The following is a 23,747-nucleotide window of genomic DNA, read 5'->3' on the forward strand; positions in this document are numbered from 1 at the left end:
ACAATGTCTTGGGAGATGCACATTTGGTCTCAGAAGGACGTATCATCCTACCGCATTACTAAACAATCAGTGTTTTCATTTTCAGATTTAAATGCATTTGCCCAAGACTGTTGGCATCTCTTCCTAGCCCCTCATTGCTTTTAACTACACTCCACAATTGTAAAACGATGCAGCTTTGAAGTTGCCTGCACAGGAAAGTGAAAGCCTTTTTATTCCTCTGAATAAGAGTAACCACATGAGGACTTAACGTGCTTTAAGTCACATGCAACATGCTTCATATGTCTAATTGATTTATCTTAGCTTTCCCACATGTCCTCACACAGGCATGCCTCAATGCAGCTTGAAAGGAGGGAGTGCAGCCTCCTGGCTGAAAGCTGATGGTAAGTAATTAAACCTAGCAGCAGTGAGAACCCCTGAGACAAAATCTTTGGCAGTTTTCTACACCATGTAGTGAGCTTGGGTCACCAAGGGCCTGTAAATAGCATCATAATGACTGGTTCCTCAGCAGGGATAAACATGTGCTTTGAGTTTTCTAAATGATTCAGAGGCATGCTGTGAGATAACTACTGATAACAAGCAGATGTGAAGTTTGCTTTTCAAGACAAGGAGGCTGAGGGGGGAAAAGTCAAGTAGATTTTGGCTTATGGACCTCAGAAAGCCTGATATTTGAACATCATTAAAGCCTTTTTTTGTTCTTTTTTTTTTTGTCTCAGAGGAAGAACTCATTTGTATCTGATGAAGGTAATGCTGTTTTAAACTAGATCTTGTCAGGGCTAGTGGGATAACTGTAGACAAAACTTTCTCTGAGTTTAAACCCGAAGACAAAAGTGGCACCTCACCTTGGAGGATTAGGAATGTTGTATAATTTCAAAATCCATTTTACATTTTACCAGTGCCTTTCTGAAAGCTTTTTCAAAACTTCCATATGGATAAGTCTTTTTTTTGTTTGGTTTGTTGTTGGGTTTTTTTTGAGGGTGCCTAAGTGTTGAAGGATGTATTTCATCATACCAGGTAGGAGGACACAAAACAAAGGTGCTGAGGTGATATGCCTGTTCTCAGTGGGACAGGTGCAGTGATGCTGTGGTGCTGGGAGCCCAGGGAGAGGCTCAGTGCTAACTTGGGGCTCCCAGCCCTGTGTTTCACATTACCAGCAAGGATACATGAGCACTAGAACAGTGCATTTGTGAGGCATCAAAGGAATCTGCCAGTCTCCCCAGGTTCTCCATTCTTTCTCAGGGAGGTTTGGAGTTTTGCTAATTCTGCACAAGTGGACTAATATAAAGAAACTGCATCTCTTGGAGTTATTTTAAAAGCCAAAGACCATGTCAACATTCTTTCTTTAATTACAAGAGTTCACAGCAAACTGAAAGGTGAGATGAAAGTTGTTTCAGTGTCCAAGGAGAGAGTGAACTATTTAGTTAGAAAAGTGTTTGCAGACATCATTAATCCACAGTGACTTCTTTGACACATGTTGGAATAGTTGTGGGGATGTTTTTAAAAACAGTTTTTCTACATGTTTAGGAGTTTCCTTTTAAATAGCTCACTCATGCCTCGCAATACTTTAAAACCCCTTTTTTTTTTCTTGAAACAGCAGTAGAAGAGGAAAAGTTTCTTCCTTCCCTTCCTTGAGGAGCTAGAGAGAGAGAGAAATGAAAAGAGGTCACCAAAGCATACTGGGGCTCATCAGTTGCTATTCATGTTTGGTGCCTCTTCTGTTCCCACTGTGTCCCAGATTTCCCAGCAGAAATGCACTTGTTCCTCCTGTGACGTGAGTTCCCAAGCTGAAGGTGCACCCTGGGGATGCACATGCCTGTGTGGGAGCTCACCCCTTGTCTGAGGGTGGAAGGAGCCAGGCACAGTGGGGCATGGTTTGGACACGACTGGCCTGCAGCCCTCATTTTGCAGGCACAAGTTCCAGCTGAAGCACAGGTACTACAAGTGAGAGAGAGGTACCTGGGTACCAGATAAACATCTTTTCAAATGCATTAAGGGAGCAAGCATGGCATATTATTACCACTTTCCTCACTGCTCTTCTACACAAAGGAGATCCCAGCATGGGATCTTGGGCAGCCTCTGTGTATTCAGAAAGTTCCATGGGGCATCTTATGTTTGCTCATTGCTGTTGAGTTGGTTCCATAAGCACAAGCAGCTGGTTGCTTTTGTGAGCTACCCTCTTCAGCCTGTCCATCAAAACTTCTTTTTATGGTCATATAGTTTGGTGCAATTAATGGTTTTCAAGAGCATAGAATGTTTTAAAAATGCATAGGCTCAGAACTTCACAATTAGAGTGGACCATCATGATAAGGAAACCTGACCTTTTACGAAATACAAGACAGCAGAATTGCTGAACAATGCCCATCGTTCTTTTTTCCTGTAGCTAAAACATATCTTAATAAAAGACATAAGACCTAATTTTAACATTTCACGCAGCAGACAATCCCTTTTATGTATTTTTCATTGTTTCCCATTGTTAATCATCATCTCTTATGAGAATTTTCAGCTTGTGTCTACTTGGAATACATTTAACATCACTGCTTACCACATTGGCTTTTATCATGTTTTGTTTTGAAAGCCATGCACTGTCAGAAAGGGTTTAATTTATGAATAAAACAAGAATAAGTCAGCTTAGTCTCATCTTTGATAAAATCAGTAAAATTATGTTTTCTTTAACCCCTCATTTTAAGGAAAGTTTTTATCATCCTTTCATCTGTACTGTCCAATTCTCTATTGCATTTCAGTTGCTCAATAAGTGGATGCAGAAACAGCATAAACTATTCCAGTACCATCACCAGACACAGTTATACCACATCTCTAATTTTGCTTACAGACTTAGCCGTTGCATTTTCTCTCTCCTCATTTACTCTCTCCTCAGTTACAGGGTTTCCTTCTGTCAGGCTCTGGTGGTTACCCACACTGCCTTCCCTGCTTGCTAAAACACAGTCACCCATCCCTGCTATGTGACTGGGCTCTTGCCTTTTATATTTAGTTTGCAATATTTTTAAAAAAGACAGGAATGAAGAAGGATGAGCAAATCCAATTACATCACAACTGCTTTGTAGTTCTGACTCCTTTGTGTTTTCCCAAGTTTGTGTCCTCTGGTGGGGTTTTCAGCTGTGATCTACAGACTGGTGAACAACTACAATTGCCAGGTATTTTATGCTGCACAGACATATTCTCCATATCCTCATGCATCTTTTTGGAGATTATATTGCCGTTTGCAAGGATGTGGTGCTGAATACAGGCTTCATGTCAGGCTGTTTCTGGCTCGGTGACTCTTTGATGTGTCCTCATGCAATAGCCAGGTGGGCTTGAAGTCTGCACAAAACTTGTGGCAACTGCAGCCTTCAGATAACAAGTGTATCAGCATGGTGGTAACCTCCTTTGGGTATGCAGTCAACATCTGTTTCTGTCACAGCCTCCTTACATGACACAGTGTTGTGAGGAAGGCAGATACTCCTCTGAACCTTTGTTGAAGTGGTATTGCCATGAAAATGGGTGGATTAGCTGTATATCCTGCTTTTGGGGGGATTGAGAGAGGAGGAAGTTTAGAGGGGTGGGTTTTTTGCAAACTTTGTTCTGTAGTGTTTCAACAGCCCTCACTGCCAGACTCCAGGCAAAGTAGCTTTACATACTGTACTAACCAAGTCATTTTTAATACATTTTAGGTCACACCATTCAAACAGTAACATGTTCAGTGCAGTCCCTGTCCAGAATCACTTTCAGGTTCAGGACAGGGCTGTATATGACATGAGCTGACCCAGCAGGCAACCAGGTGGCAGACTCATGTGCAGTGCAGCCACTGAATCCTGAGGCCACCAGGGATTTCTGCAGGAGAGTCAGAAGGAGAAGGATGTGATGGAGCAATCTGGGGCTCTTCAGACAAGGACCAGGTGTTGCTTGGCTCTTGAGAAATTGAGAGATTCCCTTGTGCATAAGTTTTACAAGTGAGAGGAGGGAGGGGAAGGCCAGGGTGTGGAAAGAGAGACATTGGGGAGGATGACTCCCCAGGACGTCTGGAGTTACTGACAGACCCAAGTGTGTGTTGTGGAGATGGGGAAGAGGGGCATAGCAGAGGGATGCAGGAAATATGGAGTCATGTAGGGGAAAGGGAGGTAGCAGCTGCTTTGGAGCTCTTCTGGAAGAGGTCAGGAAAAAAATGTAAGGAATCCAGGGGCAAAGGGATTTTAATCATTAAGTCTAGGGGTGGCCAACCTTGGGTCCAAAATTTCAGTAGTAAAAATGTGGAGAAAGCTATACTGTAGAAACTTCTAAAGAAAGAACCTGTGCGACTTAATGAGTCAGCCTGAGTTACAAATCTGAGATGTTTTTATAAACCAGCAAGGAATGAACTGTTGATATGCACCCCTTTGAAACAATATGGGATATAAACACTTTGTTGTAAGTGCCTATAGGAAGGTTTTCTGGCAGTTTTAACCTCACATTCCACAAGTTTTCACAGGGACAGCTGGAGCTGCTGAGCAGGTGGGATACCAGCAGGAACTGTGTAATATCCAGCTGTGTATGTGTTCATCCAGGGGAGCTTTGGTGTGTGATAGGCACAGCAGGTAAAGTGTCAGAGACCTGCAAAGCTCTCAAGGTGTTTGTGAGAGGGGAGATAGGGATGTGTGGAGATGACTGGAGAGAACTGAATAGTGAGTTATTGAACAACACAAGTCATGCACTTTTTACCTCATCTGGCTAAAATTCAATTTGGTTTCAGAGGGCTAATTTATCCCAGCCTTTTTCCTAAGTGCTTAGTATCTAGCAAGCTGACTAGCTAAATTGGAGGAGAGGCCTGGGACAGGAGAAGCAGGGAAGCTGAGTCAGGATGGAGGCCTGTGAGCCAGAATCCCATTATTCTTCAACCTCACTTGGGTAAATGGTGTGGTGTTAATTATGAGACGCTCTGAGCGCAAATCACTTCCTAAAACTGTTAAATGAGCTTTTAGATTTTCCTCATATGCCACTTTCATAAAGCAGGAATTTTTACAGGAGATATTCCAGTTGGGCATGTTGAATTTGCAAAAAGACACTATTTTGCATTAGTTTCTCCTAATGATATTATTCCCCACAGCCCAGGCTTTATATTGATATTTTCAGAGTTTCTTAGGGTGTTCATGGAAGAACTGCCTTGACAGGGAAGCAGGAAGGACTACAGAAAGACTGGGTCCTGGGACGATATAAGCTGATTTTTAACCCAGTTCTTGTTCTGAATTGGTGACCCTATTTTTGAAGTCCTTTTGAATATCCCACAAAATATATTAAAGCAACAAAACCAGAAATTTTGGACATGGCTTCTGCAGTCTATTTCAACAAGTAACATTTTAATTGCAATATAATATTCTAGTGTTGTTCTGTTTTCACTTGCACTAATTTAGATCTAGAGTTACTATACTGAACTTATCCTGAATTCACACTGATGTAAGAGTTGAAATTTTGGTTCAGAAGTAAAAAAATTTGCTCAGGAAGATAGCAAATTCCATGGAAAATCTGCTATTATGACTTTGTTCAGTGTATCTCAGCACTGGAGGGACCACATGTTTCAAATTATTACCTGATGGGAGTAAAATTTTGGTTTTGTGCTATTTATGATGGACAGCATGACTGGCTGTCTGTATTTAACGACAAAAGTGTAAATACAAAATAGTATAGTCAAAATTTCAAGCTTAAAAGAATGGCCAGTGTGGCATATTTTATGGCTGAAAATTTGATTATGGTAAATATCTAAATCTGAGGGAGAAAGTTATTATGAATAAAGAATTTTCAATTTTCAGTTGGGAAAAAATGACATAATTATAGAAAAAACCCCTTCTGTTTTCTGTGCTTGCTGAATCACAGATTTTTTTTTTATTATTGTGAGTTCTGTGTTCATCCCAGATATGTAGGGGACAAACTTCTTTTTCCAGAGTTTTTGGTTTTATTCTCTCTGGTCAGCCAAAATCAGGATCTCAGCCACTTTTTGATTGACAAAAATAAGTAAGTGGGATTAGTCTAGAGTCTTCAAAACAGGGACCTTTGGCTTTATAGTAATAATAAACCAAATTTCAGAAGAGCTGAACCACCAGCAACTTCAGTTAACTTCCAACCCAGGTATTTAATTTTAAACTCTCTCTTTGATGAATGGTCCCGATTTCAGCAGGACTTCCCAGGTAATTTTGAAATGTAGGCTGTTTATTTAGTAACTCCCCTGGACCTGGAAGTGCTTTGCATTCCTGTGGGGCAAAACCAACCCTTTTCCATATTTGACATAGAGCTGAATAGTGTGTCAATACTGAAGAAATGCTTGTCCTGCTGGCCAGCATGTTGGAGGCAGAGGAACATATATTTGAAAAACTGCAATACAGGCAGAACTTGGAAAACCCTTTAATTTCCACTGTCTCCTCATTTTTACCAGCAGTGGTGTTTGGGACTAGATATCCTGAAATTCTGTATTAGAAAACTATCTTCCAATAGTCTGTTCACTTGAAAGTCAAAATATATTCATTTTGTCATCAAACAATTGCAGATTTAGGGACAAATTGTGCTGCTTTCTGAGTGCCTACAGCTGCAAGTTGAGTTGGCGCATCTGTGCTGCCATATGAATACCAGACTTGATTTATGAGGTGAATTTCCACTACACAAAATTGTCTTAATTTATGGTAATCTTTTAGAGCTGAATTTCAGTCTGTAAGAGCTGCTAAGCAAATTCAATCTGGTAAAATAAATGTACATTCTCTAAAGAGTTTCAGTCAAACTAAGTTAAAAACTCTAAATTTTGGAACTTGTGTCTTTGCTAGTTTTCACACACAGCTGAAGGATGGGCTGTTTTCCTTTGCTAAAGGGTGGAAAACCAGGGAATGGACATCAGTCAGCACACCAGATTTTGGGCTGAGTTTTATCTGTGTGATGACATTAACTCTGTGAGGCTCCACCGGAGTGGGTACAAGGGTTATTTGGCCTCACTGCTGTATGAAAGTAAAATAGATTAGTCTGCAACTTATCTTGAAGACGGGGTGAGTCAATGAGAACTGGCACTGAATCCAAACACTGAGCCTTAATGAAAATTCAAGGCAATGGGGGTTTTTTTTCACTTTGTAAGATTGCCAGGTACTGTTCAGATTAATTAAGGAGACATAGGCCCTCACTCTTCCTTTTTGCAATACATTAAGCATCCTTGTTGAAATGTAGCAGTGTTCATTTAAGAAGCACAGTGGCATTTCTTTGTTAATTAGTGTCAGACTGGACAATATAGGATATCTGGGAGCTCAGCCTTCCACAGTTTGCTGCCTGCTGAATAAAGGTGCTAAAACACTAACCCACCTACAGGCTGCAAGAAAACTCAGCATGAATGAGTGTGAACATCCCTCAAGCAGTGCCCTGACACGAAGGTGGCCACACATTCTCTGCAATGGCTGTCCCCTTCCGTGACAGGAGTCTCTGCAGATTCCCAAAAGCTCCCCTAGAGATTCCCTCACTCCTTCCCAGTGGTGGCTGGAAGCAGAGCACAAGCCGCCCCCAGCTGTGACTAACAGGGGGAATGATTCAATTCTCAGCACACAGGGAGGCAGTTTTCTTGGCTGGAAAAGGCTGATGTGTTGATTACCCATTATGCCATGAAAAGCTGACAAAAGTTCCCCACTTCTGTCTCTGTTCTCTTGAAAGTTCCGGGAGCCTTCCCAGCATGTGTGGATTAAGGAAAGTTTGCAAGAAAACACGTTTTAATGCTTAAGCTTTTGTGCACGGCTGTCCAGTACTTCTAGAAATCTTCCAGTGTTTGATGTATTGTTTCATCATCCTTTTTTGGTTGTAACTAAATTGTCCCAAAATGCAGCATTTAATTTATTTCTCAAAGTGATGGTGCAAATACAACAGAAGGGGTACTCAGGATAGGGATGGCAGGGACAAGCTGCATCTCAGAAGTTTTCTGTGAATGTCAAGTGAACTTCGTCTTATGTAGTACTTCAGTAAACAGCTTCTACAAGCCTGTCCAGGTTAGCCTTTTTCAGTTTTCTGCATAATTCTTCTGTTTCAAATCCTGGTCCTTACTTTCCCTACTGTGTTTTTTTAGTAGTCACTAGCATTATCAGCAAATTTTCATTGGTTTAAATAGTAAATCATACTAGTAAAAGTAGTAAAAATTTAGTATAATTATGTTTTCCAAGTCTGTATTAATTGACTGAAATACTGTTGTTCCCTTGTACTTTTCCATACTCACTTCTATATTCTTCAAGGAAAAAGTTGGACTTCGGCAAAAATTTTCCTCCAGAATTTGGCTGAGAGCTCTGAAGAAAGTCTGGCAGACTGGAAGAACCACCTTTAAAGGAGAAGAAAAAAAAAAACAAAAACCAGGGGTCAAGATGAGAAATGTGTCTTTTCACCCCTACATAAGAGACATATACTTGACTTGGTTGTTGCCTCCCAAGGTGGATATCTGTGCCCACTCTGGTAAAAACCAGCAACACAGTAGTTTTGTCTAACAAACCAGGTCAAAGATAACTCACCAAAGCTCTTAGCATTTTCTGGCAGTATTAGAGGGCCATTATTCAACATAATGAACTATCCTGGAGCATTTTCTCCCCCTCTATTAATAGAAGTAGGCTTTTAATTAGCTTCTAGCCTATATTCCTTTGGATTAACTTTATTTTGTTTCTTGAACAGACTTATTACCTGCTTTAAAAGGAAAAAACCAAACCCCCTCATGTTTCAGCATACACTGAACCTTATCACCTGCTGTGTCCATCCAGTGCCATAAAACATCTGGGAGGGTGATCTGTTTTAATTCTGAGCTCAGCTGGATCTGAAAGACACATCCCCCTTGGGGCAGTGAGGCATCTTGTCATCACCATGAACTTCCCCCAGAGACATTTTCTGTGCAGCAGGCCAGAGCACAGCCACACGTATTTCCATCTGTAGGGATTAGAGCCAAGGCACTTAACTGCTCTGACCTCTTGTGTGTGATAGGCTGTGCAATTCTATCCAGTTACTCCTGTACAAAGTCCAATGACTTTGTTTTTGGCTAAAGCATATCTTTTAAATGAGGAGTTGAGCTTGATCTAAAGGCATTAAAGTACAGGGAATCCCCTGTGATGGTAATTTGTTCCAGTTGTAATCACCCCCACTGCTTCAATTTTTGCTTTTTTTCCAAGAAGAGTCTCTACCTCCAACTTGTAGCCAGGAACATATGTTACTCCTACCTCTACACAGGAGTGCCCTGCTCCATTAAAGCACCCAAGTTTGCAGCCAAGTCTTCTGGTTTTCTTTTAATTACTGTTTTCTTCCAAGCATGAAAAGCATCTGGCTCAATTTAAGCCTCTCACTGTAAACCCCAGACTCCTGGTAAGACTCATAGTGGTGGAAACACCTGGTGTGTGACTTGCAGCCTCCCCACAAAGGGACACTAGGGTCATGAGCTCAAGAGCAGCTCCCACTGGTATGTGCTGCTTTGGAGCCAGACTCCTGACCCCATCAGAAGCTGCCCTTGGCCACCAGCTCCAGGAGACCTTTTCTCTCAGTCTTTGCATGACTGGTGTGGCCCTGGAGCTGTAGAGCTGGTCCAAGGTTGTCCAGCCAAGTGCATGAGAAGGCTGGAAGCCACAGCAGTGAGTTGGGCTTTGCCAGTGGCTGCGTTGAGCTGAGTTCTCATCAGTGCTGCCATGCCCGAGCCTGGTCCAGCTGCCAGCTCACTGCAGCAAGCCAAGAAGCTGGCTCTGCCCTTTTGTCCTCAGCATCACAGCAGGAATGCTTTGGTGGCCTTCTTGTCATCTCACTCCTTATCTTCTTTGGAGCCACTGCTTTCCACACACAGCACACAGGATTTGTGATTTTGTTTCCGCCATTCTCCTAGATACCCTGATATTCACTTTCCTGTATGTGGTCCCAGTTTATTCTGTGACTCAGATTGCCTGAATGGCTGCCCTGTACTCATCATAATGTTTAGTTATGCACTAAGTTTTTTGCTCCCTTGGGAAACCTATAAGGTTTGTGTCTGTGACTGGGAGAGACCAAAGAAGGATTTCCTGCAAAGCTGTGTGCCATTTTCAGACAATCCAAAATATTATGGAGCAGCTAAGCAGTTTACTAACTAATGAAATAATGATTAAAAATTAAGTGCTCTTCTATCCTCTGGCTTCTGTCCATGTACAGTAAAATTTTGACCTGAGTTTGCTCGTAGACCTTGGCAGAACACTTAGAGGAAATTTCTGTGAGTGCATTTAAATTTCTTTAACAAAGCGCTCAGCAAAACAAGGAGTGGAAGAGAGAAGAACCTGCATAACAAATTATACTACCTAATTTCTACAGGAGTGTAACACTTTTTGCTGGGCATATCCTCTCTCATCTTTTGGCACAAGAACTACCAGGACATTTATCAAGCAGTTTAATCTATTTTAACTGTGCAACACATTTCATCTAAAAATTTACAGACATTGATCTCACCAGTAAAAAATAGTATTCATATAGGAGGATACGAAGAAACTGCATACATTAATTCTCCTTAAAAATATTTTTGGAACTCTTAGTTTTCACAGCTTTAAAGTCTGTCTAAGCTTTTTTAATAGAGTGATGCATTGTTCAAATGAGATGGCAAACAAGATGCCATCTTTTCTTGTGGATCAGGAAAGAAGTGCAGAACAAGAGGAACATGAAAATAGTGAAAACTCTCAGTCTATTAAGTGAAAAGGCTACAGCAAATGTGTTCAAATAATTCTTCTTTTGGAGACTGGAGTAAGATTCAAAGTGTGAGGAGGTACGACGTGTGCTTAACAAAGTCCATATTTCATTGAAAAAGAAGGTTCTGCTCACACTGAGAGCTCTGCTTTTTGTGATGTGTGCCTTTAGCTATAGTTTATGGTTTTCAGTATTTCCAGCTCTGCTTTTCAGGAGGATGTAGTTCAGCCATGGAAAAAATTTGTACTGGACTGAAACTTACCATACAAGGAACTAGCCAAGAAATAAATGTACTAAGTCAAATAAAACTGCAGAGAAACAGAATTTTTAGAAAATATTTTTACTCTTAATACGTGAAAATTATTCTTCAGCCTATTACATATAAACCTCAGAGCACTACTGGGACTAAGTGCCTGTGGATTCCAAAGACACAAGGAAGAGTTATTTTGTATTTTATTGGATTTTCCCTAAATGGGTAATAGTACCGTGTGTTAATTTTTTCAATACAAAGTTTCCACTGAGCTGCCAGTTTGGCTGCTTCACCTGCTCTTCTGTTTTGTGCTTTTAGCTTGACATGGAACAAAAAACATTTTCCAGCTCCCTGGCTGAGTGATACACCTGCACTGGTGTAAATTGCATGTAAGTCTGTGGAGGCCAGAGAGGTTGCACTTGTGCAACAGAAGCTGTGATAAGGAACAAGAGTGTTTAGTGCAGTTTAGTGCTAAAAACATTTGACACTTGCTTTGAACAAATAAATTACAATGTCTCCACACTTAGTTGGAAAGGCGGTGGGTCAAGGGTGTGATGTATTTCTCTGCTGGAGTTCAAAAGAGCAGCTGCAGAGTATGGCATAAATAACAGCAGATATTGACCTCTTTGAGAGTAAAAAGGCAAGATATATTGACCCTGAAGTCAAATATTGACCCCAGATTTGTTTCAGGGTTTGTTGGTTTTGGTTTTTTTTTTTCCTTCAAGGACCAATTAATCTTGGTATTTCACAAAAAACCCAAGAGTGGAAATGCAAATTCAGGTTGGCCACAAATATGGTCAATTCTATTAGCTTTCTAAGGTCTTGTCATCTTTCACAGAAAGTACAGAAAGGGAGGGACTATTTTCTTTGTATTTTTAGTGATATATCATATCAAAACAAGGAAACTTATTATTGCAGCCATTATTTGAGAACTTCAACATTCCTCAGAGAGTTAAAAGTGTGGTAAAATTACAAGTGTAGAAGAACATTGGAAACCAGTGAGAAAGTTCTAAAACAGATATCTAGGTTTGCAGTCCAAAAGTCTTTGGCATTAACTTCAGGCAGAATAATTTTTCAAAATTAGCTTCGACATCTTGACTGTTTGAGTTCACTCAGTTTCCTTCTTACCTCTTCCCTGAATAGTTGTTCTCACAATTTTTAGTTACCTTGGGATTGCTTTCACTGAAACACAAGCTAATATTTGGGTTTGGGTTTTTTTATTGCGTAGGGTTGTACCTTTCACAAGAACTTTTAATAATATATTTATGTGTCAGCTAGGGGAAAAAAGAAAAACAAGGTCACTTTTACAATTTTTTGTCTGAATTAAAATTTACCAATTCCCACTTGTAACTATAGATTTATATTATGCCTTCTGCCTCTTAATTAAAGTGCCCTGGGATTTTCTCTCCATTCAAGCACATACATTTTATAGTGAAAAGTTCTAAGTTTTTCATTTAGTCTTTTGGGTAAGAAAAATATTTTGCTCAATTTAAGCCTTTTACTGTCAGCCTAAATCCCCTGATAAAGCTTGTAGCCAATGATCCTGAAATGCATGGTAAGATTTGAGTCTTACCAGACTAAAGACTAGTAAGTTGTACTTAAGTCTTGACTTAAGTCAGAGTTTAAATCAAACTTAAAAGACTTGTAAGTCCTGTGAGGCATGGCTGAGGGGGCTGGGGATTTATCCTGGAGAAAAGGAGGCCCAGGGGTGACCTTACCACTCTCTAGAACCATCTGAAAGGAGCTATGACCAGCTGGGGGCCAGCCTCTTCTCCCAGGCAACAAGTGACAGGACAGGAGGACATAACCTCAAGCTATGTCCCCTGCCGAAGGAGGTTTAGGCTGGACATCAGGAGGAATTTCTTTATGGAAAGGGTTGTCAAGTATTGGAATGGACTGCCAAGGGTGGAGTCACCATCCCTGGAGTCACCATCCCTGGAGGTCCTCAAGAAACAGCTGGATGTGGCACTCAGTGCCATGGTGAGATGAAAAAGTGGAGATGGGTCAAAGGCTGGACTCAATGAACTTGGAGGCCTTTTCCAACCAAAATGATCCTGGGATTCTGAGATTCTTAGTTATCCATCTGCAGATGTAGAATCCCAGGAGACCCTGGCCTCATAACAGCTGCCTTCCCCTTGTACTGCTCTGAAGACAGGGACCCTAAAACTGCCAGGCTCTGTTATAAAATATTGTGCAAACACTTGGTTCTCCATGATTTCATAAGCTATCAGGAAAAGGATTATAGCAAGGATTATATATGTTTCAGGAAGATAATTATTTTTGCAGGTATTATTATTGATGTTGTTGTTGCTGTTGAAAGTGTAGCAAATTTTTCAGGTTTAATGGATATGTCAGCTTCTGTATTTTCAGGATTGCAGTAGAGTTTTCACCTACTTATCACAATGATTGCATCAACATTGGGAAGGCAGCAGGGTAGGTGCTATGTAGGCAGGAATATGTTTGTTGTCTAATTGTTGGCTAATTCCTTATCTTTGTGACTGCAGTGCTCTGGATGTCCTTCTGCACGGTTTTTCCTCACTTGTAACAAGCAGATTTAATTCATCATTTCCCATCATTTCCCAGGATTTGTCAAGAAAGTGCAGATTTGCTTATTGTTTTTTTAGGAGGGAAAACACAAATTATGTTCACCAACCACACTCCCACCTCTGTACAGAAAGTTTCTTGCAGTAGTTTACAGAATAAAATATTCCACTCTAGATAAGGGTGGATATTAACTGGGGAAAAATCCCAGAAATTGTGGTGGTATTGGGTGGAAAAAATCCATTTATCAGGGCTGTTTGCTCCTTTCATTGCACAATGATTACAAATTGGCACAGGCGTTTGAAAAAAAAAGTTCTGGTTGCCTGAGGAATTCATTCTAAGTCTGCTTTTTATCCAGGAAATTGGATGCTAGTGAGGTGTGAATGAACCAGGGTTAGGGAGACCTCAGAAGTCAGAGATGCTACAGGACACAAGACAGGAGAAGGGGAAAAGGGAAGGACAGGGAATGAGAAAACTGAAAGATGGAAGCTGCATTGGAACATAATCATTCCTTAACCTAGAGATCCAGCTTCACAGAGAAAAACTTCCACTTCGAAAAGATAAGATTCTGGAAAAGGAGGCAGAGGGGGAGGTTGCTTATAGTGGAGGGTGGAAACAAGATTTATTGTGCCTGCCATCAAGCCTGCAATATTTCTGTGGAAAAAGCCCTACCTTTAGAAAGTGGTTTTAGAAGGGCAGTGAGGTGGAAAATAAATCCAGGCTCTGACAGCTCCTCTCCTTTGGAGGTGATTTAATGCTGAGTCTCAATTCAGCTGAGGGGAGTAAGGCAGCACACTTCCAGAGGAGCAGCGCTTCTACCTAGACATAATTTCTCTCCTGTAGTTGAGCATGTAGCCTCAGGAGATTAGGAATTAATTTACAGCCAGTGGATTTGTGACCATGAGCTACGTTCAGTGCAGTGCCTATGGGGATCCTTTCTTCTCAGTTCAGTATTGGTATCTCAGCCAAACATTCTTGATGTCACAGGGAAAAGGCTAATCAGAAGTGGCAATCTGCATAATTAAAAGAGTAGAGCAGGCTTCTTTATACTTACTCTCTTCAAAACTCTTTTTTTTTTTGAGGTCCTACTGCATTCTTGTGGCCCCCTTCATTATTGTGGCCCCCTTCATTATTGAGGTGACCTTCCATATAACAGGTCTATGCTAAGTACCCAGCATGGATAGAAACACTTTTGCCTCTCCTTTTTTCATGCACATCAATCTTTTAAATTCCAAATAATGTCCTCAGAGAGATTTTCCATTTGGAAAAGGTGTTCTTTTTATATTAGAGTGGTTCTTAATGAAGGCAACAGGACCATTACCACTAAAGCCAGAAAAGTGTGTATAAAGGTATATGTATTAATTTGAGGTGTCAAATCTTGGTTAATTTTCAATTCTGTTAATGTCAGCATTTATTGCAGCATTTCAGCTAGAACATAACAAAACTTATAGTTACAGATACATCTGCAGGTTTGGTTTTCTGGGTATACTTGTTCCGTCTCAGGCGACAATTTTTTTCCCACTGAAAATCTCATCAAAAGTATCTCTGTATTTTTCCCTAACAAAAAACAACCCCAAAACTGTAAATATGGTTTTTATGCTATCAAATATGGTTGAAACTCTATTTTGTTCAGTTCCACTGGGTAGTAGATGAGAGAAAAAATCCTGATGAGAAGGGCATGCTGGTTGTGCTTCTGACTACTGAGTGAAAATTGGTTTAGATTCATATGAGCTACAAGGGTTTAAAAACACACTTTGCTGTAACACATGGTATTTTACAATGCTCTTAAATGAATGACCTGCCTCAGCCATGTCAGGGGTGCATGTGTGCACAGAAACTTACATGGAACAGATGGCTGCCAAATACTTCCACTTAACTTGTGAAGGCGCATAAAAAAGTTAATTTCTGTAGTTAAATGGAATAGCTTTGGTGGTAACATCAGTAGATACAGAAATGTTGCTTTGTTGTGCATGGCTGGAGTTCCCATTGTTTCTTGTTCTTTAAAACAGTGATCCAATGTTTTTAGCATTGACCTTAAATTTAAAAGTCGCAGAACTGGTAAGAGAACAGGTGAAAGCTTTCTGTGAAGAGCATCATTTTTGCATCTGTGCCCTGGATGACTTCATCATGTCCTTGGTGAGTGGCCCTGCAGCACAGGTGGCACTGCCGTGGTTTTGGCACCTACCACACTCACAGCCATGGAGGGGCTCATGTTGCCCTCTTCAAGAAATGTATCAAAAGCCACAAAGCATGGAGTTAACCACTTTTTCTGCCTGCCATTTAGCACCATTACTAGGGTCACTAACACTAAATACTCTTTAATAGAATTAGAGAATCTTAGTGTGTTACCTCTTCTCATCCTTTCAGTCGAATGTAAATTGAATTAAGGTGGAAAATCATGTACCTCAGTCATCAAATTATATAATCTTAATTAGGATCTATGTTTCATTAGGAAGCATATTTATTTCAGAATGGAAGGCCTGGACTTTGAAAAAAATGGCATTACTTTGCCATCTGGCACAACTCTGAGGGACAGATCCCTTCCTTGACTTTGTTAATTCTTAGTTACCTATGGTTTTATTTAAATAATGGAATGGAATATCTTCAGGTTGTCTTAGGAAACTGTTTCACAAACCAAAAATCTGGCTTTGATCTCCCTATGAATATGGCTATATTTCTTCTTGCAAGTCAGTCTAAATTCTTCTGTACTGAGACAGAGTTTGAGAGAGGCTCTTTATTTTCATGTACCATGGCTTTCTTGCCAGTCATTTAACAGGTCTTCAATTCATACATAATTTCTATCTTCTTTTAACTGTTCTAGTTTTCCTCTCATCTTTTGAACAGCCTAATTAGATTTTTGGGTTTAGTTCTAGAGACATGCACTGAGTGATCCATTACTTGATTTTCAGTAACTGAGGACATCTCTTTCATTCCAGACAGTTATTTAAAAGCACCAGCACTTTCTGAGGTTTGTTCTGGTTTGAGTTTGTCTTTAAATCTAATAGCCTATGGGATGCTGGACCCTCTGCTGGTGTGATATTCTTACCACATTGTTATGGCTGGACCTTTAAGCTATTGCAAATCCGTGATTTTTCATAAAATTTACCACACTGGTTCTTCAGTTCTGTTTGTAATATTTGCTAACATACAGTTCAGATACTCAGCAGTCTTTGCTTACCCTGTGTTGTGGTTGGACTTTTTGTATCCTTTCAATTAAAATATTTAGTGTTTAATCACAGTAGGACATTGTTTGGTAATACTATATAATTAAATGGTGTGGTTGTTGAAGTGTATAATTAGGATTTCTGACAATTCATTGTGATTCTTTGGACTGCTGCAAAGAAGAACAAAGCCAGAGAGAAAATGCTGGCTGGGTTATATAAATAAGTGAGAAATGATGGTCAGGCTGAAAATGAGGGTTCTCCCCTCCTTTAATGAAAGGGTTTGTGTACATTACATAGAATAAAGTATTTCTTAGGCTGAAAGCTTTCCAGAGATAATAGTGTTGGTCCTCTGAGACTCTTTATTATGTCAGATGTGGGATTCTGATTTATGGGAAGTGGCCGCTGCCTCCAACAGGCTCAGTCTGGTGTGTGGAGGAAAATTTGCTTGATGGCCCCTTTGTGCAGAGCTTAGGGGTGCAGTGTGCAGATCATTAAGGGCTGGGTTTTCCCAAGGTGTCCCAGAGAAGGAAATCCCTCATGTTTACTGAAATACCCTGGACTTTTGGGAAAAGTGCACCCTTTCCACTTCTGGGGGTGTGGGGACAGGGTGAGCCCTGCCAGCCCAGCCCCAGCATTGCCCCCTCAGTGTTGAGATTTGCTCTCCAGAGGTGGGATTATGAAAGTCCTGGTGGAGTCTTCGATTCTCTCAAGTCTTAAGGAACAACTCCTCGCCCCTTCTATTTTTTAGGAGTCTAGGAATCTGTTGTTCTCCTAGAATGCAAGCTGAAAGTCCCACATAGTTACATAGCTGCAAGAATCTTAGAACAGTTTATGTTGCAAGGGACCCTTAAAGTTAGTTATCTAGTCCAAATACTCTTCAGTGATCAAGGACATACATGTTCATCAAGATCAGTTTGCTCAGACCCCTGTTCACCCTGACCTTGAATGTTACCAGGGATGGGATATCTACCACCTCTCTGAGCAACCTGTTCCACCACACTCATTGTAAAAAATCTTCCTTTTATCTAACCTGAATCTACCTTCTTTTGATATAAAGCAATTTCCTCTTGTCCTATCATAAGAGGCCTGCTAAAAAGTTTGTCCTCATCTTTCTTATCAGCCCCCTTTAAGTACTGAAAGGCCACAATAAAGTTCCTTTGAGGCCTCTTCTCCGAGTTGAACAGTCCCAACTCTGTCATCTTGTCTTCATAGAGGAGATGCTCCAGCCCTTCTGATCATCTTCATGTTCCTCCTCTGGACCCATCCCAGCAGGTCCATGTCTTCCCTGTGCTGGGGAGCCCAGAACTGTACACAGGTGGGGTCCCACCAGAGCAAAATAGAGGGGCAGATTGCCTCCCTCCACTGCTGGCCACACTGCTTCTGATTCAGCCCAGGATGTGTTTGGCTTTCTGGTCTGCAAGAGCACATTGCCAGCCCATGTCCAGCTTTTGTACACCAGCATCCCCAAGTCCTTCTTGGCAGTGCTGCTCTTGATCTGTTAGCATATATATATCTATCAATATGCCCCAGCCTATATTGATACCAGGGATTGCCCCAACCTTGTACTTGGAAATAAAGGGGCACCAGGTGAATAAGAAATCTCAAATATGAAGTTCAGGATAAAATCAGAGGAGTTGGTACCACTGGGCCTGGCAGGGGTTGTACAGCCTCACAAGGCACAAATTCTCAGACTGGGTTTTTGAGGTGTGTTTTCTTCTCTCCAGAGGTTACTGGCACAAGCTCCCAGCTGTGTAGCAGGGCAATCAGATTATGCTGAACACTGTAGAAACCTGTGGAGATGGAGTGGTTTGGGTTGGGTCCATTTATTTATTAATTTTGGAAGAAAGAAGCTCTGTGTCTTGCAGTGTTTACTTGAAATATAGAGTGACTGTTTCAGCCCTTGTCTTGCTGCCATGCTTCAGGATTTTCCACTTGGCAAAGGAAAACTGGCACAAGTTAGGTGGGTACATACCCACTGCTTAGATTTCAATTTTAGCTGCTTTAATTGCTTCCTAATAAATAACCAGAAACTTTTTAAAAGCAAGCCTGCTTGCATTGACCCCTATTTGATTACAAAACCAGAAGGAAAACTAGCACATTCCGGAACAAATGACAGCATGTTTGTGCTAAATATTTTTCCAATGGCATTGTAAAAATCTGATGATTAAGTTAAGCAGGCTGTTGCAATCCACCTGCCCACAAGCCAGCACTGCACTATTTGGGAGAGCAGGACCATTGCCATTGTGGAGATGGGGCTGGCCAAAACTGTGGAACGGGAGGAGTTGTGGACCTTTACGCATTAGTTAGGAAATATGTAGGGCATCTATTTACATGTGGCTCTATTTACAGTTCTTACAGTGTGAGAATGGACTCTAAACTGAAGAAATTAGTTTTATCTCAAAACAATAATTTAAAAAGGCATGAAGCAGTTTCAATTTTTGACATTATAAGGAACAATTGCTTTCTGAAGTAGGCCAGTATATGGAACAATCAAATCATCAGCATTGTTCACTGCAACAAAACCATTCCTGAAGGATCTTGGGAATTGTTTTTGTGAGGGGTAGGTTAATAATCTGTGACACAATACAAAAGAGAAGACAAAAATCTCACTGTGAATTTTGTGGCTGGCTGGATCCAGTAATCTCAAACCTATACAACATTATTGTTGTCAAAGGTGCTGTTACCTGCTTTTTCTTAGGGTGCTGATATAATATGCAGGGTTTTTGTCATTACCAAAGCTTGTCTGTAAAAAAGTGCACACATTTTTCCATATATTTGAACATAAATGTGTTTGTGTGTATGTATATATGAAAACACTTATATGCCTGAACTTTAAAATCCTCTCTGTCCTATGAGACAATTTCATAATTGCTAGTCATGCATATAAGTAAACACCTACCATTTTACATTTGGGTGCCTGAATTTAAGCACTTTAAACCAGGTTTTTCAAAACATTTAGATATATAAACATAGAGATGGATTCCTCATGGGATTACCTACTTTTGCTAGTGAGATAGACACCACTGGGAGCTTGTTGCAACTCTGAAATGTTAATTACCTCTCAGTGTTTGACTCCTAGTTAAATGATTCTTGTTGGAAGGGAACCCAAAGGTCAAGCAGTTTCTGCTTCCCTGCTATGGGCAGTGGCACCTTCCAGGGCAGGAGGCCTGAATTAGATGTATATAGTTTGCTCAGGTCCCTTTAAATATAGGTATTAGATCCACTACTGTTTTGAAAACATTAAGTTTGAGAAAGCAATCATTTAAAGGGTGCAAAGTAGGCTTGCAGTCTTCCTTTTGAAATTCAAGGGATGTTATCTCTTTTCAGTGAATCACACTGGGGAAACCCCCTCCAAACTAATGTATTTTCATTTCCTGTATTACATTTCTTTATCTTATCATTATTATTATTCTTATTTCTTGTCAGGGTTATGAAGGAAACCTTGCATCTTTGTCAAAATTGATTTGCTAGCAGAAATGTTAGAGGCCACCTATGATTGTGCAGCCAGAGCCAAGAAAAGAACAGAGAGGCAAATACTTGTAAGAGAATTATTTAGGAAAAAAAAAAGTGTGTTCATGTCTTATTCCAGTGTTCAAAGATGTGCTCCTGAAGTGTAATACAGTTGAGGAGTTAGGCATTTTGTAAGGTGGTTACAAAGAGCAAAACTATTTAGTCTCCCATTAAAACCATGGAACAAAACAACAACAAAAATCCCCCAAACAAATAAACCTGAAAAACCCAGGTCCTCCTTCAGCAAAACCTCTTCTTGGAGCCCAAAAGGAATCTGCAGATGTATACCCCCTGCGTGAGAACAAAGTCTTCAGTCACTGGAATGCAATGCTATAAAAACAAATACTACAAAGCCTGGTAACAGGGGGATGTCTCACTTGCATATTTTTTCGTGAGCATTTTGGTTTGCAGAGAAGGGGGTCCCCAAAGCATGTGAGCCAGCAGGATCTCTTTGTACTAGGTTGCTGTCTGTTTGGCCAGATGTCTTCCCAACAGTGAGGCAGAAAAACCAGAGCTCTTATTAAAATAAGTCAGGGAAAGGAATGGAAAAAAGCATATGTCCAGTGAAACGAGGCACACTGTGTCCCATCTGATATTTATTAAACATTGATCAAATCAGCAGTGAGAAATGCACGTCATGCGGAAGTGACCCCAGCTCCCTGGGTTTGGAAGTCAGTGACAAATGTCTGGGAGCAGACCAGCATTGAAAACACGTGTACAGGACACAGAGAGGAGTGTGCTGCACTAGCAGCATCATTAACAAATGGAGAAGAGCTGACTTCAGCTGAGAACGCCCTTTTGCAGGTTTTACATCTGTTCTGTCAATGGGATGTGTGTGTAGGGTCTTTCAATTTAGTCTGCAGCTTTCTAGATTAAATGTGATACATCTCCTAGAAGAATTCTGCATTTTATGTCAGTCACAACAGCAAGCAGTCTAGTGGATAAAATTGGGGAACTTCTGCCAAATTAAGCAGAAGTTAAGCATGGGCTCCTTTAAGCCTCAACTCACAACTTTTGTGGTAAACCTGCATGAATTTATGCCAACCTGCCGGGTTTTGTGTAACCACAGTAAGCATTTTTAATTGTCTCCCATTTGTTGTTGCTTAATATTTTGGCTATCACATCATTTGAGAACAACCTTTGAATAAAAATGTGTCCTCACAACATGGACTAAATGCATCTCCTCTATCAGAACAATCTTATTTGGGCATGATCCTTAAGTGAGGTAGTGGGGAAGAATAACAAGGCAAGCTGAAGTCAGGGCGTGTGCTGGGGAATTTGGGGAGCTCTGATTATACTGTAGTTCATCCTTATACAGAGAGAGTTGCATTCCTGGCTTTTGCATATAGCCTGATGTCTTTAATTGCTCAGAAAGACATCAGAATGAGTCTTCCAAATCTTTTTTTCAAGGGGTATTGGTATTTTTGTAGTAGTTTTTATATGTTTAGTAAACTGGAAAGTCATGTGTTACTAGCAGCTGAGTAAAGCACTACATGTTTGTAATAAAGAGCAAATATAATTGCTCTGAAAGACTTTACTGTACCCTAGGTAAAAGAAAACAAAGGAGCCTGTTAGAGTTCCCTGGCTTTTCACTCCAGCCTGGACCTGGGTCATGTTAGATGAGGGTAGCAGGAGTTCATTACAATCAGAAGTAGTTTTAGGCTGACAGGCAGAAAGCCCCAGTAAGGAATGCAGTACACAGTTCCAGGCCAGTTAGTTAATGGAATCACTCCAGCCTGTATGATTGTTTTAGTGTGATGTGCCTGTGTTATTGATACCAACCGTGCTGGGCTGTAAAAGGATGGAGGTCTGGCTTTTGTTGGGGTGCTGTTCTGATGTCAGTTTGAAATACACTGAAACAAAAAGTTCCAAAAAGCCAAAGTGCTGCTTTATTGAACCAGGGGTAGAGAGGGTTGAGACAAGTGAAACTAGATCCATGTGAAGCACTGGAACATACATGATGCTTGATGCTCAACTGCAATACACCCAGTGACATCGGTGAAGTTTCAGCTTGTTACATTACCCAGGAAGCCAGAGTACAGTGACAGAAAGCAGGTCATGTCATAAAATGAGTAATCTGACTATGAGACACTTATCAAGTGAAACTTTTCATTGTGCAATTGCTGCCAAAGGCTTTGTTTTTACTTCTGCCTTTCTCTGTGTTTTGTACCTCTGCATTCCATCATTTTTCCCAGATAAGGATCTATGTCTGCTTCAATTAACATTAAAATAAGGAGGCTCAAACTTTCTATTTGTCTTGTATTTAGAAAGTGAATGTGATGTGAGTTTTGTCCCAAGCTTGTTTTTGGATATGTGGGACTTTCAAAGACAACCAAATTAGAATCTGAATTTTAAACCCTTCAGTGAGAAGGAACCCTGCATTTAGGGCACGGGGCTCAGTGAGTACTTGCTAAAACCAGCAATATGGTGCTCCAGACACCACCAAGTTCCCATGTGAAATCATTTCAGTCTCTAAATACCTATTTCAGACCTTTAGAAAACTGCACTTTCCTTTTCCTGCCTTTTTCAGCAGTTAGAGCTTTCTCACCAGCAAACTCCTTGAGACTGTAAACCAAAGAAAGCAAAACAGCCCATGCATCAGGATCCATAAGCAAACATGACTACGGAATTATGGACCCTTCACCTTTTATTTTGTGGTGCAGGAGTTACCACCCTTCCAAATCCAAGTCATCAATAAATGGGCTATGGAGCTGCCTGTCTCCGTGCCAGCTCCCTCCCTTCCCACCCCATGGGCAGAAGAGAAGCCTTTACCCTCTGGAATTTCTGTTCTTGAGTTTATGCTTACAAGCCTTTGTCTCATTTTCCCATAATGTTCTTGAAAAAAGAACCAGATGTTCCCAGCTGGTCTTATGCCTAAACCACAAGGAACCCAAATCTATGACATCACTTTCATCGCATGGCAACAGAATGTGATGTCACACCTGAAAAGTTTAGAAAAAACATGTGATGAGGTAATGTGGAAAAGACCTGAAAAAGATGCATTTCTGCCTTACCCACAGTGAGTATATGTGCAGAGAGGATTGAAGAAAACGTCTTGTCAAATAAACTTTGTATAAATCCTCTTCCTCAGTTGCTCCAATATGGTAATCCTTCCTTCTTCAAGTACCTTAAGTTTAAAGGAAGCCATTGGAAAATGTCACTGGAGAGAGAAATGCAGTTGACTTAACTCATTATGTTGGTCACCCATCCTTCTTGAACCCAGGGGAAGTGGTCTGTGCTTTTCTCTTAAAAAATGAAAAATAAAAAGTCACTCTGCAGAAGGTTGTGAGTTTGGAAAAGTAAAATCATCTGTGTGTTAGGCCTCGGGAGAAATATAAGTTACTCATAAAAAGCTACAGAGCAAGTTTTGATTAGTTAAGTAATCTGGTACATAGAATTTATTAGAGCTTAAAGCTTTCCTGTGGGACTCCCCTAATAGTACACAAATAGAGTGAAATATCAAAGAAATGCATTTTCTGACAGACACAAAGTTACATTAATCCTGGCCTGCTTAGCATACCTTAGAAAGATGGATAAATCCCATCTGTTTCTTCCAGCACGTCGGTCCAGTTTTCAGGTTTTTACACATTTGTGCTTCTGATTAATAATCCATGCTCCCAACACTCTTGAGCTATTCC

At 40.6% G+C, this 23,747-nt stretch overlaps 1 protein-coding gene across 1 annotated transcript in view; it reads left to right on the forward strand.

Moving 5' to 3' along the window:
* COLEC12 (collectin subfamily member 12) overlaps window positions 1-23,747 on the forward strand; it is a 96,073-nt gene that overhangs the window by 52,646 nt on the left and 19,680 nt on the right. The window lies entirely within an intron of this gene.

Source organism: Passer montanus, unplaced genomic scaffold (assembly GCF_014805655.1).
Source record: "Passer montanus isolate IOZ18808 unplaced genomic scaffold, ASM1480565v1 scaffold19, whole genome shotgun sequence".
Taxonomy (NCBI): Eukaryota; Metazoa; Chordata; class Aves; order Passeriformes; family Passeridae; genus Passer; species Passer montanus.